The following is a 17,012-nucleotide window of genomic DNA, read 5'->3' on the forward strand; positions in this document are numbered from 1 at the left end:
TATTTTGTGGTTTATACCACCGCGCTCAGAATTGTTTTTTCTCTTGTTGTCTATCAGTTTTATGGTGAAATGTTTCTTTTGCCGATGTCGCTGTTGTTGTTGCCGATGTCGCTGTTCTGTCTCTTGTTGTTACAAGACCGCTGTCACGGTCACCATGTAGTGCGGTTGCAAGGCAATCACTTTAGATAAGTTCTTCATTATTCAAACACATTGATTTAGTATTGTGATCTTTATTATTTGGAGCAACATGTACGTGTCGCTCCAATTGTTGGACAATATCTGTTTTTGTACAAAATCATTCAGGCTATGCTTAGGCTAAGCCGCGTAGCTGCGCTGCCGGTAAAGCCAGCAGCGGAGCGGCTGCATTATATTGGTGGAAGGAATGTGTTATGCGCTCTCTTTATTATGTATGTAAAAACGCGACGGCCAGCGAGGAAACACGTGGTCAGCTCTTTAAGTTCATAGCGCATATATGTGATCATGTTGCACTTGAATTGGGATGTTTACAATAACATTGCAACAAAGTTTCACAGTGTATTCATACATATAAATTATGTATGTCTTGGTGCTGTATATAAGTACAGTAGAGATTCGATAAGTGCGCATAGTACTCTACAAATCCTTTTAAGGCGTTAAGAATGTATTGGCCATTGCAGGTTGATTTTGAGATTTCAACTATATTTACCAAACGGACGTTTATGTCCAGCGTAGCTTGGCTAATCGATCATCATGGGAAAGCTAATTTTAAAGGTGGTGAGCATGGCCAAGAAGATACATGCGGATGGCTTTTCGATGGCGCTGGAGTGAGACGACGAGGTTCCTGACGCTTTTGTAGAACGGTGGCGAGCGTTTCGGGACGGGTTGCTGAGGATCGGCGCCATAAGCATTAATAGGTGGATTTATCATTATTCTGGATTCATAGCACCTTTAACTATACCGAGAACGGAGCTGAGTGGCGCAGTGCTGGCCGTCGAATTGGTGAAATGGCTTACTTCGGTTAAGTGGTTAAGCTATCTTCCCATACAAACTTTTTTTTAGACGGATACCACCATTCTCTTACACTGCTGCGACTCAGCTCATGGGAGACTTGCCCCTGCACCGTGTGAACCAAATGCAGTGCATTTGAAAGCGGTTAGGCCTTACGACATTTTCTACTGGCCCTGGAGAGATTCACCGGTAGGAGAGGAGGCTACGGTGCTCATAAGTATAGAAGCGTAAATCTGCGACCGCTTTGCCCTCTCTCAGCTGAAGCGGACGGTGCGGAGGTGCTTATGCCGGTCCATTTCTAGATTGGCGACTCGATGCATGGTCCTCCGGATTTTCGACCGCAATCCAAGTCCTTCGCGGACAGAGGCCCAAGTGGTGCCGTGAGTCTGAAGGCCTTCAGTTAAACGACCTCGTCATCATCAAGGACAACCGGTTTCCGCCGTCACGGCGGACGGATGCGTTGGTCCGGGTGGTGACTCTCAGAACCAAGCAAGGACGAATGAAACGTTCGGTATCGAAACTTTGTCCACTGCCGATCCGATCTTAATCGCCCTCACATACTCACCATTTTAATAATTAACTCGTTTCTTGCGCACACTTCTTGTTTACTTTTCCATACTAGATATTCTGCCCCACTCAAGCAATGAAGTACCGGACAAGCGAAGGTTGCTCATGCTAGGTCAAGCATTGGCGGGCGGCATGTTAAGTTTTCTGCTTGATCAAGTGTGCTGGAAGCTGGTCAGCTGATCGTTCTCGATTTTGGGACGATGCGAGGGATCAAGAGAGCGAGAGCTGAGAAGAGGGCAGAGGCAGTCGGTTTCGGTAAACGTAACAGAATGCACATCGAGAATCTTACGCGGGACGCTATTTATACATTTTACATATATATTAAACCGAGCTAGTAATTAAATGTTTTGTGAATTTATCTGCTGGTGCTTGCTTTGCCGGGGAACCCCTCTTACAATGACCCTTTGTTAGTCGGAATACAAGGGGAAACAACTTTACAGTATCAATTAAAGCAGTGTCGAAAGCTGTACCTGGGGTATTTGTTATAATCATAGGGCCTTTTGTATGTGTTGTAGTTTTATCTTTTTGGCAGTCTACACACGTTTTTACATAATTTTAATGAATTGTATCTTTTTGGGCCAATGGAATGATTTCTTTATTTAAGATGGGGTAGGCGTAATCCCAGGGAGACTTTTGCCATTTTTGTCTATGTGTCTCACATATTGTAATCGCTTTTTTTTTATTTATTAAATATTTTATTGCCCTTATTTTTAAATTTGTTTAAAGTGACAGATTCGAAATTTTTTTCACTTCGTGACATCTGGAAGTTAATGATTTTGTGTATCCCGGCTACTGAAATAAGCCTCACAAAAAATTGACCTAAATCGAATTTTTCATTAGAATTTAAATCTTTAACTGAGAGTTGTGAAATTATTCGTTTTCCTTTTTTTAATATACATTTAAAATTGTTCATCTTTAATTTTGAGAATTTCTTTACGTCGTTATTTGTAACAACTTAATAAGTTAACAATGAAACGGTGATCTGAACTAAGAGCACGACGACGGACGGAAGTCTTACGACGTCCGTAATCTGTGCGAGTTAAGGTTACGATTAAGCTCTCTCACTTATATTAATCAGTTCTGGGCTGACAGCAAAATAATAAATTCACTTTCTCTGAGTCGGGTGTTTTCATCTTTGTCAACTGCCACGACAGTAAAGCTAAAACTAAGACCCTGCTATCAGCTTACGAGAGAAACGTCGGTAGAACCATCGTCACCGACCGTGGCCACCACTTTGCCTCGGTGCATCACTGCAGAGGCGTTCACAAGGGACCAATCGTTGTAGGGAATAACTTGCCGAATCGAGCTTTCCAGAACCAACCGCTCCGTGAACAGCGACGTGCCACAGTGCTATCCTCCTGCAGCTTCATTTTATTAGCTAGAGCCACGACCCGGCTACCGGCTTACGAGGAGAAAATTAGCAGCTTCATAGTCACTGATCGTGGCCACCACCTGGTCCTGCTACACGACTGCATAGGCACCTACCGAGTGACCGTCCGTTGTGTGCAGCAACTTGTCCCAAAGGTACATCAGAACCAACACATCCGTGGGCAACCACGTTGCCGGATTATCATAGACCTTTATTATAACAGCTGAAGCTAAGACCCTGCTTCTTATCTTATATATTTTCATGCATTTTAATTTTTTCATCTGCGCAGATGTTTTTCAACTGTAAATTGATACTCCTCTAGATCTAATCTCATTCTAGTCAGCTTGAAAGATGGATTTTTCATTAAAAATAAGTATACTAAACGTCTATGATCAGTTTTTACTAAAAAATGTCTTTCGTAGACATGTGGTCCAAAGTGTTTTATTGTCCAATGTATTATGAATAAATCGTCTGTAATAATTGCAAAAAGCGACAAAACGTCGTGCACTATCGGCATCTATTGGAGTTGGTTAGTTTTTAATAACATCGTATTTTTTCTCATCAGGAAGAATGCCATCTGTTCATTGTAATTTATTTAGAACATATTTTGTTTTATTAAAACTATTTTCACTTTGTAAGGATGGTAATCATGGGCCGGGAAATAAACTTCACTCAGTCTCCTACAGAAATATTTATATCTACGGAGATAGGCAGGAAAAGGATGTGCCGGCGGGAGGCGGGCTTCTATTTAGGTGTGCGTATCGAGGGGGAGTCGGGGTCCGTGCAGGACTACGGGGACGGGGGATCGGCCCGTCGTCCGGGTACCGACACCAGGGAAGGCCAGGGAAGGGGTGCCTGCTGCGGTCGTGCCGCCGGCCCATCATCCGGGGCGGCCAGCAGACCTGGACAAGCTATGGGCGGCCGATCCCGTCGACCGGGAATCGGTTTTCCGGTTCCGTCAGCCGGGTGCCGGTACCCCAAACAACGAGGGAGGATATGGGCGGCCAATCCCGTTAACCGGGAATCGGTTGTCCGGCACCGTCTGCCGGGTGCCGATGCCCCAAACTACAAGGGAGGGTATGGGCGGCCGATCCCGTCGACCGGGAATCGGGGAAAAGGATGAGAGAGAGAAAGGAATGCGGTTCCGTCATCCGGACTGTTACTGTTAAAATACAAGCTGTTAAATTCAGCTGTTGCAAGCGAAAACCACGTGCTGTTAGAAATGTTAATTTTGTAGTGCAACCTCAAATTCGCATATCTCTTAGAAAAAATAATGAAATAATCTAATTTAAATTGAATATTGACTCTTCAGGTTAATACTATTTTTTTATACTAATACGTTGTGTCTTTCGTTCGTATTTTTTTTACAATTTGTATGTTTAGCAAGTGGTGTCCCCTTGTCGCTTGTTGTAGTGGAGCGGTGTTACCACAAAAAGATGCCTCTTGATTGCAGATAAGATGAAGTCGGGGGCGTCGTGGAGTGAGCTGTCAGCTTTATTCACTTCATACAGAAAAAATTGCCTTAACTTAGCTTAGCATAAGAAAACAGACGATCGCCGACGGCCGACCGCTGCAGTTGGACTCGAGAGAGCGAGAGTGCAAGATTGTGCAGAGAGGGGCGAGGGCGGATGCGCTCATCAGCGCGGATGCGCTCTTTAGCGTGGATGCGCTCTTCAGCGTGGATGCGCTCTTCAGCGTGGATGAGCGGCGGCACAATTGCTGCTCACCTAAACATCCCGCCCCCCTTGCAATCACTCGGGTTGCAACAGCTCCCTCGTCGCTACGATTGGTGACAGGCTCCGGACACGACCCATCCAAAAACGGTGCTCTGGGCCACCGGCAGCCCGTTCTGGATCTTCAGGAAGCCCGGCTGTATGATACGCGGGTACATATCCGCGCCCAGGACAACGGAGATCGTCGCTGGCAGATAGAACCGCTCATCCGCCAATGTCACGCCTCGGAAGTGGGCACGCACCGCCTCGCTCAGCTCTCGAGACGGCGTACGAACGCGCACGTGAGGCTCGATTTTGAAAACGACCTTCAGCCGAACGCTATCATCCGTTTTGGAACCCACGGTGGCCGAACAAACTTGTTCGTCCCCCACGCTGGTAGTGGGCAGACGGAAGCACGCCCCTAGCGATGCGTCGATGCAGCTTGAGGGCGAACACGGGTCGATAAGGGCCCCCGTGTTGAAGATCCGGGTCCCGGTGTCAATGCGCACTAGCGCGGTCGGCAGAACGTTGACGCTGCAGCAGCGACGATAGGGGCGCAGCGGCTGCGTCCTGCGGCGTCCCTTGGCGAGAGGCGGAAAGTTGCCTAGGCGCGGATGACGCGGGCGGACGAGCGGTGGACGGCACCCGATGAGTGGCGGACGAAGGCCGTGGAGCACCTGAAGCTGGCCGGCCAGTGGCGGAAGAATGCTGAGGAGCTGCCGACGAGCGTCGGGAAGTCGATGGCCGTGGACCGGCTTGTGAGTCCGGCCGAGAAGCAACCGAACCGCGCCGGGAGTTGACGGACGACGGCTGAGCGCCAGCTGAGACACTCCATGTACTGTCTCCCGCGCTCCGTGAACGGTGCTTCTCTTGACGCGGCTGGCGCCGAGCCCGCGGCTTGTCCACGAGGTGCAGCAGCGAGTGGTGATCCTGACCACACGTTCTACAGCAGTCCCCATGCCGGCACGATCCGTCGGAATGCTCGTGAGCCAGGCAACTGGCAATACCGGTTCACGAGAACCGCCCGGAGCCGCTTCTCGGCGCTGAGACGTAGAAAGCGCCGACATTACTTCAAAGGATGGATCCCTCTGCAGACTCGGCATCGGTAGGACTATGTACCTCGAGTACATCTGCTCTCCAGTGACTGGGCGCTGCGTGGACGTGGCGACATCGTGCTGAATATGACTGGCGGAACTATGATGAAGAAACAAAACAGCGTTATCAGAATTGGTGTGAAGTTCGACTTGGAATTACGGGCAGAGCTACGAGACAGGACAATGGACAGGGACATTGGAACGGAAGAAACGCATAATTATTGTGGGCAGGCGGACGCGTCTATCGGAAGAAGGAAGACCTTAGCGACGGGCCGCTTGACGAGCCCTCGCGCGGTGCGGATGTCGATCACGCGGACGTGGCCATCGGATCCTGGATACACCGCGTCAATCCTGCCTAATCGCCACTCATTGGACGGAAGGTTGTCCTCCTTGATGAACGCGGGGATTCCTCGTAGGGGCACGCCACTTGTTCCTCTTATGGAGCTCCTTGAGGTACTCTTCCTTCCATAGCAGCCGAAATTGCTGTTGAAGAGCCTTCAGGTGCTGCCAGCGATTAATAATTGACGTAGTATCCCCCTTTAGCTCGGGTTCGACCGTGACGAGAAGAGGAAGAGGTAGCTCTCCCAAGAGTTGCGTCTGCAACTTCTTCTTGTGGATGACACATACTTTACAAGCATAGACGACGGACTTGACCAAATTCCTCACCCTTGGAATCCAGAATTTGGCCCGAATCAGGCGGATCATCAGCTGATTGCCACCGTGCAGCGTGATGCGATGCGTAAATTGAACAAGGAGTCGAGACAGATGGCAGTCGTATGGAAGGATTATCGGATGCCGTTCGTCATATTGGAGAAGTTCAGAGGACGTAACCCGACCGCAGGCTCTCATAAGGCCTTGCGAATCCAGATTTTGAATCGGACTGGACGCTGATACTGCACGCTTTTCGCTTAAGCAGCCCATTTAGAGACGAAGTGTCTGCGCTGAGTGACGGAAACTAGAAGACGTTCAGCAGACGTAATCTCATTAGCTGTCAGGTGCTCTTCGAACGGAGAGCGTATCTTGAGCGCGCGATGGATGAAGCTACAAACATAGGCAAGGACTCGTAATGCCGTGTCGAGTGTGGAGAAACGTTCAAGGAGATCTTCGGGGGGCGCCTTCGCGACATGGAACTTGACTGCTTGCTTCTCGAGTTCAGTCACGGGGGCCTCGTTGCCTTGAGTAGGCCACTCGCTGCGAGGCACTCGCAGCCAGCCAGGCCCGTGCCGCCACAACTGGTTATCCGCAAGGTCTTGGAGAGCTACGCCCGGCTGGCGAGGTCCGCAGGGTTCTGCTCGGAGCGGACATGTGCCCATTTCTGCACGTCGGTAAACTGGGCGATCTTGGCTACCCGGTTGGCCACGAACGTTGTCCACTGACACGCTGGCTTCTGCAGCCACGCGAGGACAATAGTCGAGTCCGTCCAACAGTATGGGGCAGATGCGGGCCCTGGCATCTTTGGCAGAACGGCGGTGGCCATTTCCGACAGCAACAAGGCGCCGCACAGCTCTAGCCGAGGGAGCGACACCGTTTTAACTGGAGCCACTCGAGTCTTTGTAGTCAGCAGGTTCACTATGACCGTAGACCCAACCTCAAAACGGACGAAAATTGCTGCGCCGTACGCCTTCTCTAAAGCGTCGCAGAACCCGTAATTCTCGACCCTTAAGTGTGGTAGGAACGCGATCCATCGAGGAACACGAATCTGATCGAGCACCGAGTAATTCTTCAGGAAGTCAACCCATCGCTGACAGAAATCTTGAGGGAGGGCATGTCCCACCCCAGATCCAGAAGCCAAATGTCCTGCATGAACATTTTTGCCCGGACAATGAAAGGAGCTGCTGGATCGAACAATTTGGAAATTTGGGAGAGGACTTGGCGCTTCGTGAAGGACGAGCCGGAAGTCAACTCTGGCGGAACAAAAAAAAACTCATCGCTCGTCGCTTTCCAGCGCACGCCGAGTGTCTTGGCCGTGGTCTCTGCATCGATGTCGAGGAAATCAGCACGAAGGAGGTGGTCCCTCGGAATGTCGGCCAGGATCGCCTTGCTATTCGACTTCCATTTCCTCAGTGGAAACCCTGCCGACTCTAGGGCGTCCTTTAGCTCCCGAATCACCACTTGGGCTTCGGTTTTGGAGTCTGCCGCCGCGAGAACGTCATCAACGTACATAAAATGCCGGATAATTTGGCTTGCCTGCGGGTACTTCAACTCTTCGTCGTCAGCGAGCTGCTGCAGGAACCGGATAGCTAGGAACGGGGCACAATTGACACCGAAGGTGACCGTTTTTAATTCGTAGTCGCGGATCTCGCCATCGGAATTGCGAAACAAAGTACGTTGGAGCGGAGTATGCTTGGGGTCTATCCAAATTTGCCGATACTTCTTCATGATGTCGGCGTTGAAGACAAACCTAAAGTATCACCACTTTAGGATTTGAATCGTCAGGTCAGATTGTAAGACAAGGCCCGCGTAATGAATGTCGTTCAGACTGGTCCCGTTTGCGGACGGGCTCGAAGCATTGAAGACCACCCGGACCTTGGTGGTCGTGCTTTCGGGCTTGAAGACGGCATGATGTGGGAGGTATTAGGTAGCGGAACTGCTCGTGGGAGAGACCTCGGTCATGTGGCCTAAGTCGATGTATTCCTGGATTACCGAGTCATAGCGGGCCTTAAGGGGCGGATCCTTCTTCAGGTGCTGCTCATTACGCAGGAATTGAGCAAGAGCAAAGGACCGTGAAGCCGATAGCTCGGAACCCTTCTGCTCGGGGTCGCGTAAGGGGAGCGTCACAACGTACTTGCCACACTCGTCTCTTCTCGTCGTCTGTACAAAATTGTGCTCGCAAACTGAATCCGATTCCGAATTGATCTGTGTGGGCACATCCTCCACCTCCCAAAATTTGGTGAGGAGCTGATCCAGCGAGTCACCGAGGCTACGGGCAACTCGTGTGGAAAAAACGGACACGCTGCGAGGGTTGGCTGGAGATAATGGGCCTGTCTGCACCCATCCAAAAATGGTTTCCTGACCGAGAAGTGTCCCGCAGATGTTAGCCCTGGTATTACCGAGGAGAATGGACGGAAGAATGTCAGCTCCTATTAACACATCGACTTGGGAGCTTTCAAAGAAGTTGGGGTCCGCCAGGGGAATGTCGGGCAGACCCTTTAGACGATCCCGAGGAATCGGATATGATGCCCGATTTCCTGCCAACTGCGGAACAACGTAAGCCCCAGTCTCTAATTGCAACCCGGGTCTAGACGGCGACCGAATGGAGAAATGGCACAATTTAGTGGACTGCGCGGAAATGGTCTGATTAAGACCGGACACTTGGGCTTGAATAGTCTTGAAGGAAAGCTTGACAAGGTTGAACAGTCGTTCAGTAATGAACGTCGCTTTGGACCCTGAGTCTATCAGTGCCTGGAAACTGCACCCCAAATGGCACACGTTGATAAGGGCCGTGCCCAGTAGGACGGCTCCTGACCCGGAAGCGAAGCACACCTGCACATCCGACTGATCCTCTGAGCCGTTTGTGCTTCTGGCAGTTTGTGCGGGTCGAGCCCTTGCTGAAGTAGGCGGACTTGGAGCGGCAGCGAACGGGTCCCGCGGTGCAGGAGGGTGTGGTGCCGGCTGTGGCATGTGAAGCAGGTATGGGCGCTCGTGCAGTCTCGCTGCTGGTGTCCTCGGGCAAAACAGTTCAAGCATAACTGCTTCCTCTTAATGTAGGCAGAGTGCCCATCCACGTTCATTTCTAGGAAACGCGGACATAAGCGGATAGGGTGGTTCTCCCTCGAACAGAGATCGCATCCCTTTTGGCCCGGAACCACTCGAGTCTCGTACGAATTGAGCCTCCTTGCAGGGGCAGTAGGAAGTCCCGACCTAGGCGGAGATTGCCCGGAGCCACTCGATGGCCTCCAGAGTGCGATGGCGCTCTGTCAGGAAGTTATCTAATTCGTTCCATGTTGGAATTTTGACCTTATTATGTACGTATTGCTCCCACATAGAAAGTGTGACCTTGGGGAGCTTCGAGGAAATCATAAAGACCAGGAGACAATCCCAAGCCTCAACGTTGATGGCGGACATTTCTAGCGCTGTCAGACAACTCTGAATGGTGGCTTGCAGTTCCCTCAGCGCGCCCCGGACTCTTGAGAAATAGCCTGGAGGTTGAAAAGGATCTTCAACTGGCTATTGACCAATAGCCGCCGGTTCTCAATACGGTCTGTGAGGCTTTGCCACGCTGCGACAAACCCCTCATGGGTAAGCGGATCCTTAGAAACAATAGCGTGTGCGTCACCACTTGTTTTGGACAGCAAGAAGAACAACTTCTCTACCGGGGTGAGCCGCGAGTTTTGGATGTAAATGGCCGTAAACAAGTCTCTAAAGGTGGGCCACCTAAGATAATCACCCGCAAAGACCTCGGTATCCACTGGAGGTAACCGACAGCCTGTAGACGCGGGCGTGTGGACATTGACGGAAGCCTGAGTGGATTGGGAGGCAATTTTCTCCCGAAGGTGGGCAATACACCTCGAATATACGGAGAAACAGCAGCTGTACATCGATTCCAGCACTGCTGAGGCGGCCGAATTGTCGTCGGACACGGCTAGCAAATCGGAGCAGCTCTCATAGCACTTCTCCACCTTCTCTCAGAGTGCCCAAATTTGGTCTCGATGGACTTCGCACATGTATTGGGAGCCTATTTCCGTTTCTGGGGCGCCCGGGGTGTTGATGTTGGCCTCAAATTGGCTAATTCGATTTGTCGTAGCGATTAACTTTTTCAGCGCCACTTCGACCGCGCTTTGAGCCATTTTTACAACGGAGCGAGTCTGCCTCTGTGAAGGATCGGGGATTGCATTGACGTTTTCGTCACTCTTTGCCCTTGGAATGGCCCTGGTCGCCTTAGGCTTCAAAAGAGGCGTCCGCGGAGATGCGGATTGAGATCTGTCCAAACTGATGGCTGGGATCGGACGCGGATTTTTGTCGTCTCCCGTGGGCATTCTCCAAAATCAATTCGCTGGTCAGCGCTTGTCGACTGACTTGCACAATAGGGGCCTCGTTCGAAGCGGTGGCTGGTCACAATAAAGTGATGAGAACGGTGAGATCGCGGATGTATTGCTATAACAAGGAACTAGTGGGCACTAGCGGCGCCGATGTCGAAAGGAAAATCGTGTGCGGCACAAATCGAATGTGAAAGCAAAACTTCAGGAACCAAAAAAAAACAACCCAGAAGTAGACGAGGTTTGTTGAGATTGTAGGCGGATGTTGCCTGATGCGGAGTAGAAGCTACGCTAAAGGCAGGGAGAATGGACAAGTACCGTTCGTAATTCACCCCAAAGGAAAAAAAACAGCACCAAAAAAAAACACAACACGGCTACTGAGGCGGCGAGGTTGAGAACTTAGGCGACACAATCACGGATTTGTAGTGAAATGGCGGTTTTTTTGTTTTTTTTTTAAAAACAGATTTTATTTCAGTTTAATTTTGTCATGTATTTATTTCCTGAAATTGGAGGCAGAAAATAAGTATGATTATATGTAAGTATATGTATGCACGTGAGGCCTAGGTTGGCACAGTGGACTGTGGACTGTATAAATGGAGGAACTGAAAGCTGTGTGGTGTAAAAAAAACACTGATTGGGAAAAAAAAATATTACGCCAGCGGCGGACTCTCAAATGAATTTAGGAATTTTTGGAAATAAATCACACCGGCTGGCCAATATTAATTATGTCTTATTTTTGTCACCACACAATTTCACTGTTCACTTGGTCAATTTTTTCGCGCATTAATTGCACCAAAAAGAAGAAAATGTATGGTTGTATGTGTGTATATTATATGTATGCACATATGCCTCGACCGTTGGCAAGCGAATAGCGGAATAGCAAATAACGGAGAGGCCGAAAACGGCGAGGAATATGGCGGCACACAAAACGGAGTCGGATGGAAAAATTTGCAGAATTTGAAGACGAAGAAGAGTAGAAAATCTCACACTGCCGTTGTGTCGGAAAACTCGGACTTGGAGTTGACACGGAAGGAAAACAAAATCTTGCAGCAGTGTGAACGAAATTTAATGTTCGGACCACGGCTGAAGACCGGCAGAGAGACGGAGACGGAAAAAAATGTCGTACTTATCTTTTAGCGGAACACTGCCGGGAACTGCTGGTAGAAAAGGTATCCAGATAATCCGAAATATCCAGAGAATCCAGAAATCCAGAATACAGAAGTCCGGCTCGAAGGACCAAAATGTTGTAGTGGGGCGGTGTTGCCACAAAAGGATGCCTCTTGATTGCAGATAAGATGAAGTCGGGGGCGTCGTGGAGTGAGCCGTCAGCTTTATTCGCTTCATACAGAAAAAACTGACTTAACTTAGCTTAGCATAAGAAAAAAGATGATCGCCGACGGCCGACCGCTGCAGTTGGACCCGAGAGAGCGAGAGTGCAAGATTGTGCAGAGAGGGGCGAGGGCGAAGGCGCTCTTCAGCGCGGATGCGCTCTTTAGCGTGGATGCGCTCTTCAGCGCGGATGCGCTCTTCAGCGTGGATGCGCTCTTCAGCGTGGATGAGCGGCGGCACAATGGCCCCTCACCTAAACATCGCTTTTGGAAAGAAAGTTGAACTTTGCAAAGGGTTTTAAAAAAAGTTTCAAAGAGTATCAGTGCGGGTCCATAACCATGTTATAGATTTGTCAATTCTGAATTCAGAATATATAAGCTCATTTGCGTTTTTTTGCGAATCTTTGCGTAATTTGAATTTTTAAGGAAGCAACCTCTTGTTCAGCAATGCAGAAGTTTGGCGTAAGCAAGGGAGTAGAAGTCATCCAGCTGCTGGGTTGTGAAATTTAGACTGCAAATGGTATCGACGCAAGGGAAGAACAACAATACATATTTTTATACCCGTTACTCGTAGAGTAAAAGGGTATACTAGATTCGTTGAAAAGTATGTAACAGATAGAAGGAAGCTTTTGCGACCCTATAAAGTATATATATTCTTGATCAGAATGAATATCGAAGTCAATTGAGCAATGTCCGTCTGTCCGTCCGTCCGTCCGTCCGTCCGTCCGTCCGCCCGTCCGTCCGTCCGTCCGTCCGTATGAACGCTGAGATCTCAGGAACTATAGCAGATACAAAGTTGAGATTAAGCATGAAGATTCTTGAGGTCCCGGGATAGCGCAAGTTTATTACAGCATCCTGCCACGCCCACTCTAACGCCCACAAACCGCAAAAAATTAAATTGCTGAAATCTCAGGAACTATTGCAGTTAGAAAGCTGAAATTCAAAAAGTATAATCTCTGCAATTCACTTTCATCTAATTCGGAGAGTTTTTAACGCTCTCTGTTTACTGGGGCACATAGCACAAGGTCCCTTTTATTTGATTCTGACATTTTGAATAAGTTTCGGAGAGAGTATGCAACAGTCACTACGCCAGCTTTCCGATGCTCTTGACTAACGGCGACCAAAGCGAGAATTGGAGTAGCGGGTTGAACGGAACAGAAAAAAGATAAACCTCCGCTTAGCAATCGATATTATGTAACGTTCGGCGTTGTGTGAAAGTTTTCGAAATGGACAGCAACCGATGCCGAATAGAGTTTGTTAAGTTTACTGCTTGTCCCAGTGTGCTGTATGCTGGGAGCGGGGAGCGATCAGCTGATCGCTTTCGCACTTTGGGACGCTGCGTTCGCGAGAACGAAAGCGGAAAGAGGGCAAAGGCAGTCGACTTTGGTAAACGAGAAAACACGCACTTCGCGAATATAACGCTGGACGCCCTTTATTTTTATTAAATCTTACAATGTCTTTCTATTAGTCTGAATACAAGGCGACACAACTTTTCATTGTGACCCATGAGGGGAACCTGCAATCGCAAACATAATTGAAAATTTTTAATTCTGTGTAAATGAGCGCCGTTAGATCGCAACTGCGTTAAGTTTGCATGTCGGCTCTGCATACCGCGAAAAGTGAAGAAGAAAGAAAACGGCGATATATAGACGTAGTTACGGAAAATTCTGTACCTTTCTGGACGTTTTCATCACTTTCTTGTTACAAAATTTTAAGAAGGATTCGTAATATAGAAAAACGGATTTACCTGAAGAAGCGGCTGGAACAAGTTGAGGAGTTACGAACCGCGTTCAGGGAGTCGGATTCAGTGTTCGTAAATCTGGAAGGATTTTCTGTGTCAGCCTATACCACGAAGGCCTTCCAGTCGGAGGTCGAGGAGCGGTACATGGGTGCCTATTGCGCTTTCGCGGAGGATTTGTACAAGCTTGGACCAGAGGCTCGTGTGCCTCCGCCACCAATGTCTGGGGGCGCCGATGCGGAAGTTCGGCTGAACATGCCCCAGATGTCAGTTCCGAAGTTTTCCGGCGCCTGTGTCGTATGGTCAGGCTACTATGATCCCTTACGAGCCTAATCCGCAACAACGCCAATCTGAGTTGTGTGCAGAAGTTGTGCTGCTGAGGGACCGCGATAATGACATCCGTCAGATGCAGCTCACGGAAGGAACCATTCGGTGGCGTGGGGATTGATGATCAAAAGGTACAACAATCCTCGCCTCGTTTTATCTCCCATCGGCACCAGCCGATGCTACGTCTCTTGTAGCGGGTCACACCATCTCGCTCTTGTAGCGTGTCTCCGGATCTCTACAAACACCGTATCTCTCTCTCTCTTCTAGTGGGTCTCCGGAGCTCTGCATGAGCAGTTTTTAATAACAATCAAGCGGAGATATATATTATATTTTATGTATTATATATTTTATAACCGTCACTTCTAGAGCAAAAGGGTTCGGCCTGACCTACTGTCCGTATGAAGTCTGAGAATTGAGGAACTTTGCATATGAAACTGCGGTTTTCTTCATTTTTAATTGTCGGTAACAATAGTGATCTATAAATGTTTGGTAAACATTTGTTTTGCATCTTTTGACATGTGGCACAGCTCAATCTTTATTTGCGAGTTTTTTTCCAATAGCAATTTTTTTCTAATATTGAAAATGTCGAATTTTATCCCACAAACTACGATTCGCGGACATCGTTTCTTTTCTGCTTTCTTTTAAAGAAAACTGCTGTGGAAACCCAAAGAATGCTTGTGGAAGCTTACGGTGTGCATGCTGTAAGCATAAGAAGTAGCTAAGCCTGGCTTAGCTCCCGGAGCAGTGAAATTGGAGTTGAGAATGAAGAGCGTGGAAGACCACCAAAAAAGTTGCAGGACACTGAATTGCAGGTGTGCTCGATCAGGACCAAACCCATAAACAATTATCAGAACAATTGAATGTTGATCAGAGCACCGTTAGAAGACGCCGCAAAGTCATGGAAAAAATTTTAAAGGTCGGCAGATAAAGTAAAATTCAGTTTCATATGCATAGACCTATGTACATAGTTGAGATTAAGCATGAAGATTCTTGAGATGCCTACGTAGAACAAGATTGTTTCAGCATCCTGCATCTAAAAGAACTAAAATTGCTGAAATATCAGAAACTATTAGAGCTATAAAGTTGGAACTAAGAATGTATACTCTTGAGATGCCATCGTAGCTTAAGGTGGGACTAGTCTCCGGCCACGCACACTCTTACGCCCATTAAGCTCGAAAAACGGTTTTCACATTTTATAAAAAGCTGATATCTCGGTAATCATAAGTGATTTTTATTATGGCCCCGATGCGAGTTATTATTATTATTATTATGCCATCTAAACGCCCACAAAATTTGGAAAACCAAAACTGCAAAAATCTCGAGAACTATAAAAGCTAGAATGTTATGCTTATGAATACGTATTTATGGGATGAACTTGCAGCTCAACTTGAGGTTCTACGCACCCACGCCCACTCTCTCCCACAAGCCGCGGAAATCTATCGCGTCCATCATATTATAATGTATGCCTTCGTTTGACTTTGTATAACATTTTTTTGTTATTATCTATTGATCTACCAAAAAATTTTCACATGTTTGTGGAGTAAGTGAACCAGTTGGGTGCAAGACAGACAGCTTGGACCAGAGACTCAAACGCCTCCGCAATCAGTATCTGGGGGCGCCGATGCGGAAGTGCATTTGAAAATGCCAGTTCCTAAATTTTTAGGTGCGCGTGTCAATTGGACACGATACTATAAAGCCTTCACGAGCCTTATTCACAACAACAATCATTTGGGTAGTGCTCAGAAGTTGACCTTTCTTGCAGAGTCGTTACCAGTAAGTCGCGATAATGACTTCCGTCAAATGCAGCTCACGAAGGAAAATTACTCAGTGACTTGGGGAATGGAGGTACCATAATCCTTACCTCCTTTTGTCCACAACATAGACGCCATATACGTATTCCCCAGGCTGTAAAATGATCATATGGAGTTAATTCGGTTAATGTTAAACATCGATGTTAAGCATTCAAACCCTGGGCGGGGAATCACAGCACTGGTTTGCGCATTACGTAGCATTGAAGTTACCAAGGAGACCCATAACGCTTGGGATCACCATCAAGGAAGCGGTGACACAGTTCCATCTTACAAGGATTTGAAATCGTTTTTGAACGATCGGCTGGTCATAATGGAAGTGATTAAAACTCGCAGCTCGTCGTACGACTCCAATACTGGCCCAGGATCTACAGACCCGACCAAGCAAGTGCGAGTTCACAGTGCACCTGTTTCATTGCACAACGTTTTTGACTCTAGACTGCTACCAAAGGAATGATATAGTGAGCTGAGATAAATTTTGTATTAATGGTTTGAGTAAGTTAAGTGATCTTTCGTGCTTCGCTAGCAATAAAGGCTGTCAAGTTTATGGACAGCGCTATCACACGTTGTTGGATTTCCCAATTCTGGCTCAAAACCAATCACCGAGCCACATACCGTTGCATTCGGCCCGACCTGTGACGCTGCACATGCTTCCATGGAGAACGCATCTTCGCAGAGCATGCAGCGAACTTCCGAACAAAACCCTGTCGGTGTAAGTATACAGCCAACTTCGAAATTAGTTGTATTGTCGACCTTGAACTTTCAGGAGATGTTGATTCCGCGTATGTCCTCAATTCAGTAACTTCCTGTTTTCCGAGTCACAGCTTCATACCAAAGCGTTGGGATCATATATAATGGCTCCCACAGGGATCCAAACTTCTACCGTTTCCCTGATGTTAAAAATTTAAAAAGCGAAAAACGATCAAAAATTGCCATTCTAACATTCTATAACATAAAAAATATTATGGTCAAATACATTTATGCCAAAATAAAATACGCATGTAGAAAAACCAAAACAGACCAAAAGGCCTGGGAAACTGGTTGAGTGGGTTCAAAACACATTTGAAATTCAGAAATCTTTCTCCCGAGAAGCTAATTTAGTCCAC

The 17,012-nt window shown here is 47.9% G+C and overlaps 1 pseudogene; it reads right to left on the reverse strand.

Moving 5' to 3' along the window:
• Positions 1-6,001: 6,001 nt before the first annotated feature.
• On the reverse strand, positions 6,002-10,501 carry LOC121529939 (annotated as a pseudogene).
• Positions 10,502-17,012: the final 6,511 nt, after the last annotated feature.

Source organism: Drosophila eugracilis, unplaced genomic scaffold (assembly GCF_018153835.1).
Source record: "Drosophila eugracilis isolate 14026-0451.02 unplaced genomic scaffold, ASM1815383v1 contig_2129, whole genome shotgun sequence".
Classification (NCBI taxonomy): domain Eukaryota; kingdom Metazoa; phylum Arthropoda; class Insecta; order Diptera; family Drosophilidae; genus Drosophila; species Drosophila eugracilis.